Source organism: Odocoileus virginianus, chromosome 11 (genome assembly GCF_023699985.2).
Source record: "Odocoileus virginianus isolate 20LAN1187 ecotype Illinois chromosome 11, Ovbor_1.2, whole genome shotgun sequence".
Taxonomy (NCBI): domain Eukaryota; kingdom Metazoa; phylum Chordata; class Mammalia; order Artiodactyla; family Cervidae; genus Odocoileus; species Odocoileus virginianus.
The window spans coordinates 52078984-52096644 of record NC_069684.1 but is presented as its reverse complement, the minus strand read 5'-3'; positions in this window follow the sequence as shown (position 1 = coordinate 52096644).

Below are 17661 nucleotides of genomic sequence, written 5' to 3'. Positions count from 1 at the left end.
GTTCTCACCAGAACCTACAGCTAGCACCTTGACCTTAGGCTTCCAGCCTCCAGAACAGGGAGAAATTGAACCACCCAGTCTCTGCTGGTTTTGTTACATCAGCCCATGCTAAGACAAACATGTTGAGGTAAAGTCTCAGGCAAGTGCCGCAGAAGAGCTCTGGAGGGAAAATGAGGCCTCAGAAACTGTCTGCGGGAAGAGATCGCGCAGAGCCAACTGTTGGAAGCACAGTCACACGGTGGGAACCAGAGGGAACTGGGGCTGAGCGTTCACATCACCTGCTGCACCCGGGAGCAGGGCCGGGGAGGGGACGCAGTGGAGGAAGAGGTGGGCAGCCCTGTGCGCCTACCCGTGGGTCGCCGCGTCACCCACGAACTCCGAGAGTGGCCAGGATCCCGTTGTACAGTTTACCCTTGTGGTCTAAGTTAAACTCAAATCCGCTCTCTGATGTCTGAGCCCAAAGAGAATTGGGAAGTCACTCATTTATTCCATTTTTCGTCACACAGACAATATTACAAACTCTTGACTGAAGGAAAATGAAAACAACTGTGAAAATGCATGCAACTCTGTGATCTGTTTGTAGTGGCAGATTTCCCACCTTTCTTAGGTCAACAGCATCACAGTGAGACCCCAATCTACCCATGGGACTGTATGGTGCAAAATACCAACTTGCACCTGCGCTTAGAGTGGAAACCCTTTCTCTCTGAGCCTTTGACCATATCTGCGCATGCGCTCAAGACGTTTCCATTCTCAATGAACTCAGATGCTACCTACCTACTTTGAAAATACTTCCCCCAAGCTCCCTCCCAGGAACATGTAAATTCTTAGTCTTTTTCTGAAAAATTTCTCACTAATTTGGTTAGTTTTGGCACATCTACATCGTAGGACACATGCAGCCTTAAAGACGTTCTTGGGGGTATTAAGTTGATGACGATGATAGAAAGGTAGGTAGATGGATAGATAGATAGATGATAGATATACAGATAGAAATTAGCGTGTACTGTGCATAAAACTAGTGTGAAACATTTCATATTTTACCCTTTAAAATTGTCCTTAAGAAAATAAAATACCGCAAACGGAGACCAAAAGAAAGCAGGATTCGCAATACTCATATCAGATAAAATAGACTTTCAAATAAAGGCTGTGAAAAGAGACAAAGATGGACACTACATAATGATCAAAGGATCAATCCAAGAAGAAGATATAACAATTATAAATATATATGCACCCAACATAGGAGCACCGCAATATGTAAGGCAAACACTAACGAGTATGAAAGAGGAAATTAATAGTAACACAATAATAGTAGGAGACTTTAATACCCCACTCACAACTATGGATAGATCAACTAAACAGAAAATGAACAAGGAAACACAAACTTTAAAGGACACAATGGACCAGCTAGACCTAATTGACATCTATAGGATGTTTCACCCCAAAACAATCAACTTCACCTTTTTCTCAAGTGCACACGGAACCTTCTCCAGAATAGATCACATCCTGGGCCATAAATCTAGTCTTAGTAAATTCAAAAAAATTGAAATCATTCCAGTCATCTTTTCTGACCACAGTGCAGTAAGATTAGATCTCAATCACAGGAAAAAAATTATTAAAAATTCAAACATATGGAGGCTAAACAACACGCTTCTGAATAACCAACAAATCATAGAAGAAATCAAAAAAGAAATCAAAATATGCATAGAAATGAATGAAAATGAAAACACAACAACCCAAAACCTATGGGACACTGTAAAAGCAGTGCTAAGGGGAAGATTCATAGCATTACAGGCCTACCTCAAGAAACAAGAAAAAAGTCAAATAAATAACCTAACTCTACACCTAAAGCAACTAGAGAAGGAAGAAATGAAGAACCCCAGGGTTAGTAGAAGGAAAGAAATCTTAAAAATTAGGGCAGAAATAAATGCAAAAGAAACTAAAGAGACCATAGCAAAAATCAACAAAGCTAAAAGCTGTTTTTTTGAAAAAATAAACAAAATTGACAAACCGTTAGCAAGACTCATTAAGAAACAAAGGGAGAAGAACCAAATTAACAAAATTAGAAACGAAAATGGAGAGATCACAACAGACAACACTGAAATACAAAGGATCATAAGAGACTACTACCAGCAGCTCTATGCCAGTAAAATGGACAACTTGGAAGAAATGGACAAGTTCTTAGAGAAGTATAACTTTCCAAAACTGAATCAGGAAGAAATAGAAGAGCTTAACAAACCCATCACAAGCAAGGAAATCGAAACTGTAATCAGAAATCTTCCAGCAAACAAAAGCCCAGGACCAGATGGCTTCACAGCTGAATTCTACCAAAAATTTAGGGAAGAGCTAACACCTATCTTACTCAAACTCTTCCAGAAAATTGCAGAAGAAGGTAAACTTCCAAACTCATTCTATGAGGCCACCATCACCCTAATTCCAAAACCAGACAAAGATGCCACACACACAAAAAAATAAAGGCCAATATCACTGATGAACATAGATGCAAAAATCCTTAACAAAATTCTAGCAAACAGAATCCAACAACATATTAAAAAAATCATACACCATGACCAAGTGGGCTTTATCCCAGGAATGCAAGGATTCTTTAATATCCGCAAATCAATCAATGTAATACACCACATTAACAAATTGAAAGATAAAAACCATATGATTATCTCAATAGATGCAGAAAAAGTCTTTGACAAAATTCAACATCCATTTATGATTAAAACTCTCCAGAAAGCAGGAATAGAAGGAACATACCTCAACATAATAAAAGCTATATATGACAAACCCACAGCAAGCATCACCCTCAATGGTGAAAAATTGAAAGCATTTCCCCTGAAATCAGGAACAAGACAAGGGTGCCCACTCTCACCACTACTATTCAACATAGTTTTGGAAGTTTTGGCCACAGCAATCAGGGCAGAAAAAGAAGTAAAAGGAATCCAGATAGGAAAAGAAGAAGTGAAACTCTCTCTGTTTGCAGATGACATGATCCTCTACATAGAAAACCCTAAAGACTCTACCAGAAAATTACTAGAGCTAATCAATGAATACAGTAAAGTTGCAGGATATAAAATTAACACAGAGAAATCTCTTGCATTCCTATACACTAACAATGAGAAAACAGAAAGAGAAATTAAGGAAACGATACCATTCACCATTGCAACAAAAAGAATAAAATACTTAGGAGTATATCTACCTAAAGAAACAAAAAACCTATACATAGAAAACTATAAAACACTGATGAAAGAAATCAAAGAGGACACAAACAGATGGAGAAATATACCGTGTTCATGGATTGGAAGAATCAATATTGTCAAAATGGCTATACTACCCAAAGCAATCTATAGATTCAATGCAATCCCTATCAAACTACCAACGGTATTTTTCACAGAACTAGAACAAATAATTTCACAATTTGTATGGAAATACAAAAAACCTCAAATAGCCAAAGTAACCTTGAGAAAGAAGAATGGAACTGGAGGAATCAACCTGCCTGACTTCAGACAGAGACAGAGAAGACTCTGTCTTCAGACAGAGACTTCAGACAAAGCCACAGTCATCAAGACAGTATGGTACTGGCACAAAGACAGAAATATAGATCAATGGAACAGAATAGAAAGCCCAGAGATAAATCCACGAACCTATGGTCACCTTATCTTCGACAAAGGAGGCAAGGATATACAATGGAAAAAAGACAACCTCTTTAACAAGTGGTGCTGGGAAAACTGGTCAACCACTTGTAAAAGAATGAAACTAGAACACTTTCTAACACCATACACAAAAATAAACTCAAAATGGATTAAAGATCTAAATGTAAGACCAGAAACTATCAAACTCCTAGAGGAGAACATAGGCAAAACACTCTCCGACATAAATCACAGCAGGATCCTCTATGACCCACATCCCAGAATTTTAGAAATAAAAGCAAAAATAAACAAATGGGACCTAATGAAACTTAAAAGCTTTTGCACAACAAAGGAAACTATAAGTAAGGTGAAAAGACAGCCCTCAGACTGGGAGAAAATAATAGAAAATGAAGCAACAGACAAAGGATTAATCTCAAAAAGATACAAGCAACTCCTGAAGCTCAATTCCAGAAAAATAAATGACCCAATCAAAAAATGGGCCAAAGAACTAAACAGACATTTCTCCAAGGAAGACATACAGATGGCAAAAAAACACATGAAAAGATGCTCAACATCACTCATTATCAGAGAAATGCAAATCAAAACCACAATGAGGTACCATTACACGCCAGTCAGGATGGCTGCTATCCAAAAGTCTACAAACAATAAATGCTGGAGAGGGTGTGGAGAAAAGGGAACCCTCTTACACTGTTGGTGGGAATGCAAATTAGTACAGCCACTATGGAAAACAGTGTGGAGATTCCTTAAAAAGCTGGAAATAGATCTGCCATATGACCCAGCAATACCACTTCTAGGCATACACACTGAGGAAACCAGATCCGAAAGAGACATGTGCACCCCAATGTTCATCGCAGCACTGTTTATAATAGCCAGGACATGGAAACAACCTAGATGCCCATCAGCAGATGAATGGATGAGGAAGCTGTGGTACATATACACCATGGAATATCACTCAGCCATTAAAAAGAATTCATTTGAATCAGTTCTAATGAGATGGGTGAAACTGGAGCCCATTATACAGAGCGAAGTAAGCCAGAAAGATAAAGACCATTACAGTATACTAACACATATATATGGAATTTAGAAAGATGGTAACGATAACCCTATATGCAAAAAAAGAAAAAGAGACTCAGATGTATAGAACAGACTTGTGGACTCTGTGGGAGAAGGCGAGGGTGGGATGTTTCAAGAGAACAGCATCGAAACATGTATATTATCTAGGGTGAAACAGATCACCAGCCCAGGTTGGATGCATGAGACAAGTGCTCGGACCTGGTGCACTGGGAAGACCCAGAGGGATGTGGTGGAAAGGGAGGTGGGAGGGGGGACCAGGATGGGGAATACATGTAAATCCATGGCTAATTCATTTCAGTGTATGACAAAAACCACTGCAATGTTGTAAAGTAATTAGCCTCCAACTAATAAAAATAAATGGAAAAAAAAAAGAAAATAAAATACTTGAATTTGATAAAAATATTTTTTTCTCTAAGTTGTTTATCTTCCTTAGTGTCTGCATGTATAGGATGAAGTGAAAGAAAGTGTTAGTTGTGTCCAACTTTTTGGGATCCCATGAACTATGGGCTGCCAGGCTCCTTTCTCCATGGAATACTACAGTGGGTTGCCATTCCCTTCTCCAGGGGATCTTCCCGACCCAGGGATCAAACCTGGGTCTCCTGCATTACAGGCAGACTGTTTACCATTTGAGCCCCTGGGCGTGTATAGGATACAACCATCTAAATTGCAAGGAGACCTTGTGTGGCTGCTCCTGCAGCATTATCATCTACAGTAAACAGAGTGCCTTTGACACTGGAGAAAACAGAAACTTTCTCTTTCTTTCTCTTTGGTCTGAAAGAACCAACTGAAGAACTCTCTCTAAATATTGAGGAAATAATAGCTCATTAAACATTATTACATGAAAAAAAAGGTACAATTGTATAGAAGATCTTAATCTTATTAAAAAAAAAAAAACACCCACAAAATCCGACACACCTAGGTCTGAAGATATTTGCATATGAAGAAATCTGAAAAGAGATGCACCAGTGTACCCCACAGTGTATCCCTCCCTTCACTGTTGGTGCCAGCTCTATTCTTGAGGACTTACAGAGAACAGAAGGACCAGAAAACCACAAATGAAAAGCCAAACACAGCCTAGGGATGCGCTGAGCAGAGAGCAGCGGTACTGGCAGACACTGGTTCAGGACACCTGACAGGCCTGTGTTCAGATTCAGATTCTGTCACTCATCAAATGAGAACTTGGGTGAGTGACTTTACTGCTCTAAGTCTCAGCTTCTTCATCTTAAAAGTAGGGTTCATAATCCCACCTCATAGTGTTATCTGACCATAAAAGTGGTAATGTCATAAAGTGCTTAGCAAAATGATAGAAAGGGCAAAGTAAATGGGAGTGGTATCAAGTATCAACTTGATTGAAGTATAATTTGCACACAGTAGAATGCACTAAGCCCCACAGACTATATAGCTGTAGCCTATCCTACCATCACCATAAATTAGATTTGCCCTTTGTATAGTTTCATGTAAATGAAATCATAAGTATATGCTTCTTTCATTTGGTCTAACACTTTTATGATTCAGTTGTGTTGTTTCATGTATTGTTATTGCTAACGGCCCCAAACTGACGACACTCCAAATGTCTGTCTATAGCAGTAAAGAATCTGCCTCCAGTGCAGGTGATGCAGGTTTGATCCCTGGGTTAGGAAGATCCCCTGGAGAAGGAAAGGGCAACTCAATCCAGTATTCTTGCCTGGGAAATCCCATGTACAGAGAAACCTGGTGGGCTATAGTCCATGGGGTCGCAAAGTGTTGGACACAATTTAGTGACTAAACATTAACAAGGTGAATGATGTGCAGTGGAGAGTTATCCAAAGAAAGTTCTGGCTTTTGCCTTCAGCAACTGGGAGGTGATCTTTAGAACCCTGGAATATCCTGCTTCATAGGACTGACTTTGCTTGGGGGCTTGACCACCCATCAACTTAACAAAGTGCTTTATGATGGATGAGTCTTTGGGACACTCTGTATCAGTTCTGACCTTTAATGGACTGGAGACTAAAGATGAGCTATGTGGCAGTATGTTATCAAGCTCCAATAAAAAGCTCTAGGTACCAGAGCATGGATTACCTTCCTGGATCAGTAATAATACTCTGCATTTTGCTACACACTGATGCCAGCAGGGGTAACACATCCCTGAGGTCATGGACACTTCATGTTTGCAGCCTTCCCATACTTGGCCCTATGTGGTAGAACATTGGTTGGTTCTAATTTGTATCATTTTGCTATAATGATAATGTAATTCTAAATATGGCACTTTCCCTGAGTTCTGTGAATTGTTCTAGCAAGTTATTGAACCTGAGTGTGGTTGTGGAGACTCCCAAATATGTAGTCAGCTTATCTGTAGTGAGGGTAGCACCAGGGAAACCCAGACTTATGGCTGGTGCCTGAACTGAGGGCAAATTATGGGGATGCTTCCTTCAGATTTTGCAGTTTGGCAAATTCATTGCACATGGATAAACTGTGGTGTGTACCATGGATGAGCACTCAGTGGTTAAAGAAAGGAACACGCTACTGATGCATGGAACAGAGAGGTGAATCTCAAAAGCACTGTGCTGAGGGAGTATGGATTTTAATGCAGTGACTCAGTAACTGACCCAGACAACACATGCCCGGGGCTCCCTGGGCTTATTACACGAGAAATGCTGCGCTTTCACAGGAAGGCAAATTGCCACGGCCTGTGGGTGAGGAGAGCTTCGGGCGGAAGTGAAACGTGGGCAGGGCCTGGAGGATGGAGAGTTGTGGAAGCCGAGAGGGCACTACCGCCCTACACAGATGAAAGTTGCCTCCGAGAGCAAGACTGGCGGGAGCACAGACCCTGAGGACTTGGAGAAGATGCGGCAGGAGAGCCTGCAGGCTAGGGGCCAACAGAAATTTGGATTCACCTGGTAAAGTGTGGGATGACCCCTGTGCTTTCAGAGCTGGAAGGAGGTTGCCATGTGACGAAAGTAAGGTGGAAAGAATTTGTTTGCTATTGTAGCAGATTGAAGAAGTGACAGAGGAGGGGAGGGGAGGGAAGGTGGGGATTGATTTGGTGAGTTTCCACTGGAGAATACTTGCAACGGTTGGAGAGTATATTTGCTCTGAACACAGAAGTCAGCAACTAGTACACGTTTCAATATCCAAAAAGTGCTTTTTAAATTTTTCTGGACAGAGACCCATCTGAAGAATACATTTTACATCAATAGTCAGCACACAGGCACAAACAAAAAAGTTTCACCAAACAATATCTCCTCTTATAATGTGCAATGCATTCTGAAATTTCATATCTCATTTTATTCTATGATTTCTACTTTAAAAAGCGCTAAATTTGTTCCCTGGCTGAATACCATTCCCTTTGACTCCTTCCACCTCCTGAGAAGCAGCGACTCGTCCGGGTGGGCAGAGGACATTGGCATTTCTTTGAGCCCTGGGGATGGGCTGCAGTGTGGGTTGGCAGTGAACCTGAGTGGTTCACTCAGTGGTGGAGGGAGGTGGGTGGGAGGAAGAGCAGGTATGAGGACTGTCTCTGCCTCTCAGGTTATGTGGCCGGAGTCTCATCTCCTCACCCCTGGCCCCCATTGCCCACTCCTCAAAGGGACTGACCACTTCTCCCCTGCCTCAGAGGTGATTACATACTTTTAGGAGTGAGATTACATACTTGAAAGCATCTTGGAGCTGCCATGAGCTACTTGATTTTGCAACTCTTTCCCCATCCTTCCCCACAGACATTTGGCTACCACTGAAGTGATGTTTATCACAAAGTAAGCATGTGGGTGTCACAGTGTAGGTAATTTTAAGTCTCAGCATCCACCCCAAGCCAGGTGGAAGCTACACATTTTAGATATATGGTCTATAAACCTCACCAAAATATTCTTAGCTGTAAATTAGAATCCTCATCTCGGGGATGAAGAAACAGGCTCAGACAAATGAGGAAGTTGCTTGTGATCACAAGGGTGAGACAGATTTCAAAGCTCAGATGGTCTGCTCATTGGCTTTGCTCCCCCTGCCCACCCACTGTGCAGCCCCTGGCATCTGAAGGCCAGGTCCAGGGCATTTATGGACCAGCATTGGCCGCAGACATTCCTGCAGTGTACATCGTGGGTCTGAGTTGTCCTGAAGTGCGCCAGAGAGCTCTTGCGTATACAGACAACTCTCTGTGTTTGGATCTTATTTTCCAAAATTATCATGGAAACTGCTAACACTCAGGGCACCAGGCTCAGCTCTAGGTGATCAGTGCCTCGATCCCTTATGGCAGGCGCTGTCATGACGCCTGCTTTACAAAGGATGGGAGTGGTGACATTGCTTGCCCAAGGTCACATAGCTAACAAGTAGCAGAACTGGGACTTGAACTCAACTTGATCCCCAAACGTTCAATGATGTCAACCACTGTGTTTTGGAGATTTAAGGAAGAAGAAAATGGAAAGGAAAAGAGAAGGCTGATGCTCAGTTCTGAAGCTATCCTGATTGTTCTCAAGGAAAGCCAAGGAAAAAAGAAGAAAAACATAGACTAATAGAGCTGGATGCCGACCAAGTCAAAATGTACAACGCAACCGAGATTCAAGTTCCGGTTCCTTTCCTAAGGTAGGAGAGAGATGGGCCCCTGGGCTGGACAGCTGGTGTTTGTCAAGTGGAATAAAACTGAAGCTTTGTTTCCCCCACCTCACCCACCCAGATACTCCAAGATCAAAGCTGGAGGCAGAAGTTGAGCTTTGCTGGAGGAATGAGATAAGGTGCCCACTCCTGGGGTCAAGGAAAACTTCTCTGTTTGCACAAGTGTAGGAAGGTCTCTTGGGAGTCAAAAAAGAGGGGGAGCCCTACCCCATAATAAGTGTGGACATGTACCCACAGGCCTCAGGTGGGATCCATCTTAGCAAAAAATTGTTCATGCATGCTGGGGAGGGTTCTAGGACCAGTCAGATATGCAAAAAAGATACAAGGTAATTGGCCAAAGGTAAACAAAGACGGGGAAGAACTTCCTGTACAGGAGAGTTGAGTCACCTCTTGACTGCTCCTTCACACCTCCTCCTCAGAGAGGACAGCCACGCCCTTACTCTCTGCGTGTGCATTTCTATGCAGCTTCTGCCTTAAAAAAACAAACTGCTTTCCCTGTGCACTCTCCCACGTGTTACGCTGTGTCTCTAATAATAAACTTGGTTCCTATTTTTTACAGGTTGGCCTCCTTGAAACATTCCTGCTTTCAAATGGGGGAAAGAGCCAGGGCCACTTTACTTCTAGCCTCCAGCCCCTGGTGGTCTGGTGGCTGGGAGTCCTCCATCCAGGCTACCCAGGTTCAGTTCCTGGGCAGGGAGCTACCACCCCTCTTCAGGACTGCTCACTGTTCTCCCTCCCAGATCACCCTCAGGAAGTGTTCTATTGTTCTCAAAACGGCCACGGGTGAAAAACCCGGGCCCTGCGGCCAAGAAGGCAGAGAGGCCAACCCGCGCTGCTCCCTCAGGAATGGCGACTCCTGCCTCTCCCCGCCCCCAGCGAGGCTCCCAGGCTCTCACCCAGGCAGGTGGATTTTTCATTAAGACTTTGCTTCCTGTCTAGCGGAGAAATAAAATTATTCTCAGGGGCTCTGACAGTTTAGTGGACCAGGAAAGACAGTCTCGCGTGCATGGCTGGGTCCCTGGGAGCCTGCAAGCCAGGGGAGGGGATCGCAGAAGAGAGCGAGGGACTGGAGAGAAGGGAGAGGCTTTCTAAATTACTCCGTCCTCCCTCTGCCTTGAAATCACTGCGCCGTGACAGGCTGTGAAATTAAATGAAGGGCAGGCAGGGCCCTGGAGAAGCTAAAGCGCCCGTGAGGAGAGAGGGTGCTGGAGGGTGATAAGCTGGAGAGGCAGGTTAATGATAATGCAGTGAACAGGTGGCCCCCTGGGAGGCGTCAAGAAGCCCTGGGGTGTGCACTCGTCTGAGTGCATGCGTGTGTGTGTGTGTGTGTGTGTGTGTGTACTTGTATCTGAGAAAGGGAGATACACACTCGGGGAAGGAGGGAGGGAGGGAGAGAGAGAGAGAGAAGCTCATGAAATCCATGTGTATTTCAGCCCTCCCTCCCTTTTAACCTAAGGAAGCTGGTTTTCCTCCCCTACATGGAGGTCTGTGTGGGCCCCCACATTGTTCCTGCCAGCCTGTCCCTTACTCTTATCCCCGAAGGAAGGCCACTATAAACTCCTTTGTAGTGAAGGTATCTTTAAAATTTAACAGCTTGTACCGCCCTGAGCAGGAGTGAATGGATAATTAGGCAACCTGGTCCCAAAGAAAGGGCACCAGAAATAACTGAACTAGGTCTTCTAGAAAGAGATGCATCTCCCTTCCACAGACGCCAGTTGCCTCTCACTAATCTGCATCAGGAAATCACAAAGAAAAGCTTCAAAACTTCACCCTGAGTTGTGCCCCCGAGGTAAGAAGGGCACTCCTCCAAGTCCTGGAGCACAGAGCTTATTTGAGGGGTGGGTGGCCATTCTCTCAATGAGATGGAGCATTTCCTTCCCCAGCTTTACTCTGTGGCTGTTTCTTAGGTTTTTCCTCCTTGAAAGTCCCCTTCTCTGCTGAAGGATTTCGGAGCTTCATGATCCCTCTCCCTGGGTGCCTCTCTGATCTGAGGTTGACCCTAGGAATTATTATGTTGTAGACTGCATTGTGTCCTCAGATTCACATGCTGAAGCCTGAACCCCTACTGTGATGGTGTCTGGTGGTTAAGTGGGGAGATAATGGATTAGATGAGGTCATGAGGGTGAGGGCCTCATGATAAGTTTAGTGGTTTTATAAGGAGAGGAGGAGAGAGAGCTTGCTGGTTCTCTGCCACACGAGGACACAGTGAGAAGGCAGCCTTTGGAAAGCCAAGAAGAGGGCTCTCATCAGGAGCTGGATTGGCTGGCACCCTGGTCTTGGACTTCCCACCTCCAGAACCAAGAGAAATAAGTATGTTATATTCAAGCCACTCCATCTCTGGTATTTTGTTATAACAGGAGGAGCAGACTAATGCATGCTACAAACCGTTCTCAGACCCTTTTGTATTTGTAGAGCCTTTATCTAGGGCTTCCCCATTAGGGCTAGTGGTAAAGAACTTGCCTGCCAATGCAGAAGACACAAGAGATGTGGGTTCCATCCCTGGGTTGGGAAGATCCCCTGGAGAAGGGCATGGCAAACCACTCCAGTATTCTTGCCTGGAGAATCCCGTGGACAAAGGAGCCTGGCGGGCTACTGTCCATAGGGTCGTAAAGAGTCAGACACAACTGACAGGACTTCGCACTCGCATCGAGCCTGGCACGGAGCTGGGTACTAGACAGGATTGAAGTCCGAGAGGCTGTCCAGTCTGCCAGGACCTGTGGTCTGATTTGTGATACAAGACTCACCATGAGGCAGACAGACATTCGTATGTAACAAGCTCCCTGAGCAGCAGTGGGTCAGCGTATTCTGAGCACATTTGGCCCAAGGACATCCATTACCAAATATACACACTCTCACCCATACAAACACACTTTGCTTCCTCAGATCCTTGGTAACTAAGCTGTGTGACCACATGGAATGAAGTCAAGAGAAGTGTGCAGCCTGAGTATGTTTCTCGAAGAGCTCACAGTGTGACCTTGACAAATGGCGTCCCGTGAGTTAAGCTCGCAAACAAAACCAGCAGCTGCTGTCCCAGCGGCCACCAGAGCTGTGTGGGGGCAGACATGTCCAGACCGGGGCCTTTCTATAAATCTGATTTAGGTTGAGCCCAGCCTCTTTCTCTGGATGATTTTGTCTTCTCGTTCACGGCTTTTTTTTTTTTTTTTTTTCCCACTTGCTCAAATATTTGCCTTATATTTTTGCCTACTCTGACTGGGGTCAAAGTCTTGCTAATTTAAGGATAATCCTTGAATGACATTGCCCTCCACAGTCCCTTCTAGAAATGGGAATTTCCTGCAAAGACTTGGGACTGAGGTTTTCACCATCTCTTCTAGGGTTCTCTTACAGACAGAGGCTTCCTGTTACTAGGCTTTTCCTTCCTATTAGGGGATAGTTGTTACAGACTGATGGAAAGCCATTCCAGAACACATGCTACCCACTATCAGAAATCTCCCTGAGCTACTCAGATTAACCAGAGTCCGTTTACTCAATGCTAACGGAGAGTTCTCCACATACAGAGAACTTTAATATTCCCAGATAAATAGCTCTGCAAGGAGAAAGTGCAAATTATGGCTTAAAGCCTGCCTCTATTTTTGCACAGTGCATAACAATGTGGCTTTACCCTTTAGCTAGGGCAAAGTAGCTACTACTTCTTTTATGCAGATCTATACCCTGCATAAATTTATTTCCTGAGACTGTTAGAAAAATAAAGACCGTTAGCCACTTGGTTTCCCCTTCATAAACCCAGCAGGCACAGCAGGGTTAGATGTGACGTGTTTAAGCTGAGGTCACTTAAGGCATCACTTTGAGCAGGACTGAGTAGGTTAAAGCCAGTTCAGAGAAAAGTGAAAGTCACTCGGTCGTGTCTGGCTCTTTGCAACCCCATGGGCTATACAGTCCATGGAATTCTCCAGGCCAGAATATGGGAGTGGGTAGCCTTTCCTTTCTCCAGGGGATCTTCCCAATCCAGGGATAGAACCCAGGTCTCCCGCATTGCAGGCAGAGTCTTTACCAGCTGAAATATCAGGGAAGCCCAGTTCAGAGAAAGGGGGTAGGCAATCAAGTAGTTTGGAAGGTGCTAAGCTTGTGTTGGAGACTTTTATCATCAAGACTTTGCAATCAAGATCTGATAACAAGCAGAGAATCCACACAGATGAGGAGGAAGTGTAAGAAATCAATCAGAACATCAAAGAATGAAATGTGGAAGGCATAAAGTATGGCACACCAGCAGACAAGGGAAAATTAGTCATAGAAATTGAGCACTGGGAAGATGCAATTGTAGGAGGTGGATGCCTAGAGGGAGCACAGAATCTCTGTGGACCCTGAGGCGTAGGTGGATTCCTGCTGCGCTCAGCAAGCCCAGCCTGGCCCCATCTGAGACGTAACGGTGAATGAAGTAGGATAGAAAGACTGATGGGTTTTAAATCATTGCCTAGTGGTTCTGCTAAATTTGATCAACTCTCCTGCAGTCTTAAAATGAAAAAAAAAAAAAAAAAAAGGAGAGTGTAGAAGAAAGGTGTGAGGCAGAGACAGGAGGGAAATATGAGACAAATGAAGATAAAGTAGGGGATAAGTGAAAATTATGGTCTCAGAGCCAATATTAAAATGACTGCAGTTTGCGTCTGTGTGTGTATGCATGTGTGTGCACTTCCGTTTCTGGGAAGATGTAATAGACACCCATTTTTCTCTTCCTCCTGCTAAGGTCAACTAGAAACTCCAGACAATTTATGTAAAACAGACACGAGAGGAATCTGAAAAGTGGAGAGAAGAAAGTAGACGAGTTAGTGGCTGTGGGGTCTGAGGAATGACATGGTGATAAGCTTCTCGGGGGTCTTTTTGGCCCACCGATCCCAGACCAGGAGCTGAGTTAGCCAGGAACAGGTGCAGACATGGAAAAGAAACAAAAACAAGAAAAACCTGTCTCTCAAGCCAAGGGACAAGGAAAAAGGCAGACGAGCAAGACACAGAGTGTTGAGACGATAACCATTCTACTCCAAATGCTACGGAAAACAAAGAACCTGTCACCAAAGTGCTAGCGGGGGCACAGACTCCCACCCTGGGGCCTCCAGGTGCCCCCAACACCCCTGCCGAGATGGCGCCACAGCAGGCCAGGTGGAGAGCCAGGACTCCTGCCTCTCTTCCAGCTCCTTGCTCATCTGTGTCCCCGCGCAGCCCCAGCACAACCAGACACTCGGGGTATTGGAGGAACTGGCCTGCTGTTTTCAACCAGGGCATGCGTGTGTGCTAAGTCGCTTCAGACATGCCTGACTCTTTGCAACCCTATGGACTATAGCCCAGAAGGCTCCTCTGTCCATCCAGTTTCCCAGGCAAGAATACTGGAGTGGGTTGCCATGCCCTCCTCAAGGGGATCAAACCCCTGTCTCTTAGGTCTCCTGCATTGGCAGATGGGTTCTTTCCCACTGAGCTACCTGGGAAGCCCTTGTCTCTTCAGGAAAAACACCTGCTTGGTTATAACAAAGGGTCAGTAATAGCCAATCTGTCCTGACTGGGGGACTAGAGGTGCCATAGAGTCAGAAAGCTCCAGGCTAAATATTGATTGCCTGCATCCACAAGTTGCCTTTTTGAAAAAATATTTATTTATTTGGCTGTGTCAGGGCTTAGTTGCCTCACATGATATCTTCAATCTTCATTGCCACATGCAGGCTCTTTAGTTGTGGCGTGTGGGATCTAGTCCTCTGAAAAGGAATTGAACCTGGGCCCCTGAATTGGGAGCTCGAAGTCTTAGACCCTGGATCACCAGGGAAATCCTCATGTGTTGCCTCTGAGTGTTGGACCTGGGTCCCTGGCAGATAGGACTATGACCCAGTTTCACCATGTGGCAAATTAGGCAGTGGATCCAAAGACACCTCGATGGGGCTCCAGTAGGGAGATGGGGGATAGGATAAGTTCACATCATCTCTCTCCACCTGACCTGGCTCAAAGGCAAGGCTCCTGGCAGCTGCACCTGAAGTAAAGGACTCCCAAGGTTCCTGCTTGTTGTAGGATTCTGACTGATTTCCACAGCTCTCCTGGGGAGTAGGAAAAATAAGTACAAGAGTACTTTATTTACCAACATGGCAACACAGGATGGCAAGCGTGCCAGCAGCACGGAGAGCAGCTCTCGCCCCATCTCTGTTACGCGGCGCCCCAGCCTCCCTTTGCTACCTTGCACCTCTCTCTTGGGCTACCTCATTGGAAAAGATCCTGAAGCTGGGAAAGACTGAGGGCAGGAGGAGAAGGGGGCGACAGAGGATGAGACGGTTGGATGGTATCACTGACTCAATGGACATGAGTTTGAGTAAGCTCTGGGAGATGGTGAAGGACAGGGAAGCCTGCCGTGCTGCAGTCCTTGGAATTGCAAAGAGTCGTACATGGCCAAGCAACTGAACAACAACAGCCTTTCTCTGTAGCTCCCCTGGATTAGCAAGGCCGCTGAGTAAATTGACTTTGGGCTACTGAGCCCCACAGCCAGCAATTGCTCAATGTACCTAAGCTGTTTGGGGAGTGTGGGCTGCAAGGCTATCCTGGAGTTCTCTCCTTTAGATGGCAGGATTTTGTGTTTCCAAAATGACCCTAGTTTCCTATTGTTTTAAACTTTCTAACCACAAAAAATTTATGAGTTTCATACTGTCTCAGAGGAAATAGAAGTATGATTTATGCCTCACAGTTTATGGACCCAATTTCATAGCTATTTGGTAGTTCTAGCATATGTCTGACAGGTACATATTATTTTTTCCCCTAAGAAGTTGTCGAGTGCAGATAGAAACTGCTTAAACATGATAAAGCCTATTTCCTAAAGACTAAGATCAAACATTTTACAAAATGGAAAAATGCTGAAGTCATTTATGTTAATTCAAGTGCAAGATACAGTGTCTGCTGTTGCTACTATTTATCAACACAGGTTTGGATGTTTTTAACTAACAGAGTAAAATAGGAAAATGGGGATAGATATTGAAAATGGAGAAGAAATATCTTTATAGATAATAGGGAGTATACATAGGCAGCTTAATAGATTTTAATAAGATAATAGTAAAATGAATAAGAGAACTTAATGAGGTAAATGGATAAATATATCAAGTTTTGATCTATGATAGCAATAAACATTTGGGAAGGGAAATGGAACAAATAGCCCATTCATACTAGCAACAAAAACTATAGCATTTCTAAGGGTGCATTAATAAGAAAAGATATGCCATGTATGCAAACAGAGTGATAAAATTGTATTGAAGGATATAAAACAATGCCTCAACAAATGGAGATGTACAAGACATGCTTCTGTGTGGAGAGACTTAATATCACAAGCATGCCAGAGCTTAGAAAAGTAATACATAAATTTGAACTCTGGGAGATAGTGAAGGACAGGGAAGCCTGGTGTGCTGTGGTCCACAGTTGCAAAGAGTTGGACACGACTTAGTGACTGAATGACAATATAAATTCAAGAGATTAATATAGAAATTTAATGCAATTTTAATTAGAATCCTAATTCTAAGAACTTGAGAGAGTAATTTTAAATTGTATATAGACAAAATAATTTTACATTTTAAATGCCCACCGGAAAATAGTGAAGAAAATTACAAGTGAGGGCGGGAGTGAGGAGCTTTAGTTAATAATAAAATTTACATTCAAGCTAGAATAGATTTAGGGGCATATTTATAAAATCTTGGGTGAGGCAATCCATCTTATAGTAAGCAGAAATCTCAGAATCCATCAAAGAAAGGGTACAGACATTGATTATTTACAAATTGAACATTTTATATGAAAAATATTTTGTAAGAAAAATCCAGAAGCAAAATCAGAGAGTGAGCCATTGATTATGAAAGATATTTCCACTGGATTGACAAATGAGAGATAACTGGATAACTAGATGGATGAAGGGTTAACATCTCTTGTGTTGAGTACCTATAAATTAATTGTATTTTTTAAACATAGATTAAAAGCAGTAAGAAGATGGTGAGGGAATATGAGCTGCCAGTTTGCAAAAGAGCGAATCTGAGCCCATTGTATTATACTTAGTTGCTCAGTTATGTCTAACTCTTTTGAAACAACATGGACTGTAACCTGCCAGGTTCCTCCGTCCGTGGGATTTTCCAGGTTGGAATATGGGAATGGGTTGCCATTTCCTCCACCAGGGTATCTTCCCAACCCAGGGATGGAACCTGCATCTCTTATGTCTGCAACATTGGCAGGGGAATTCTTTACCACTAGCACCAAACCTAGGAAGCCCCTCCCACTTCCCAGAGTTCAGTAAATATGTAAAAAGAGGCCAACCTCACCAACTTTCAGAAAACAAATTCAACAAATGAGGAAATGGGGCCACCTAAGGTTTTAAGGTAACCAACTTGTCCCAGTTTGCCTGGTA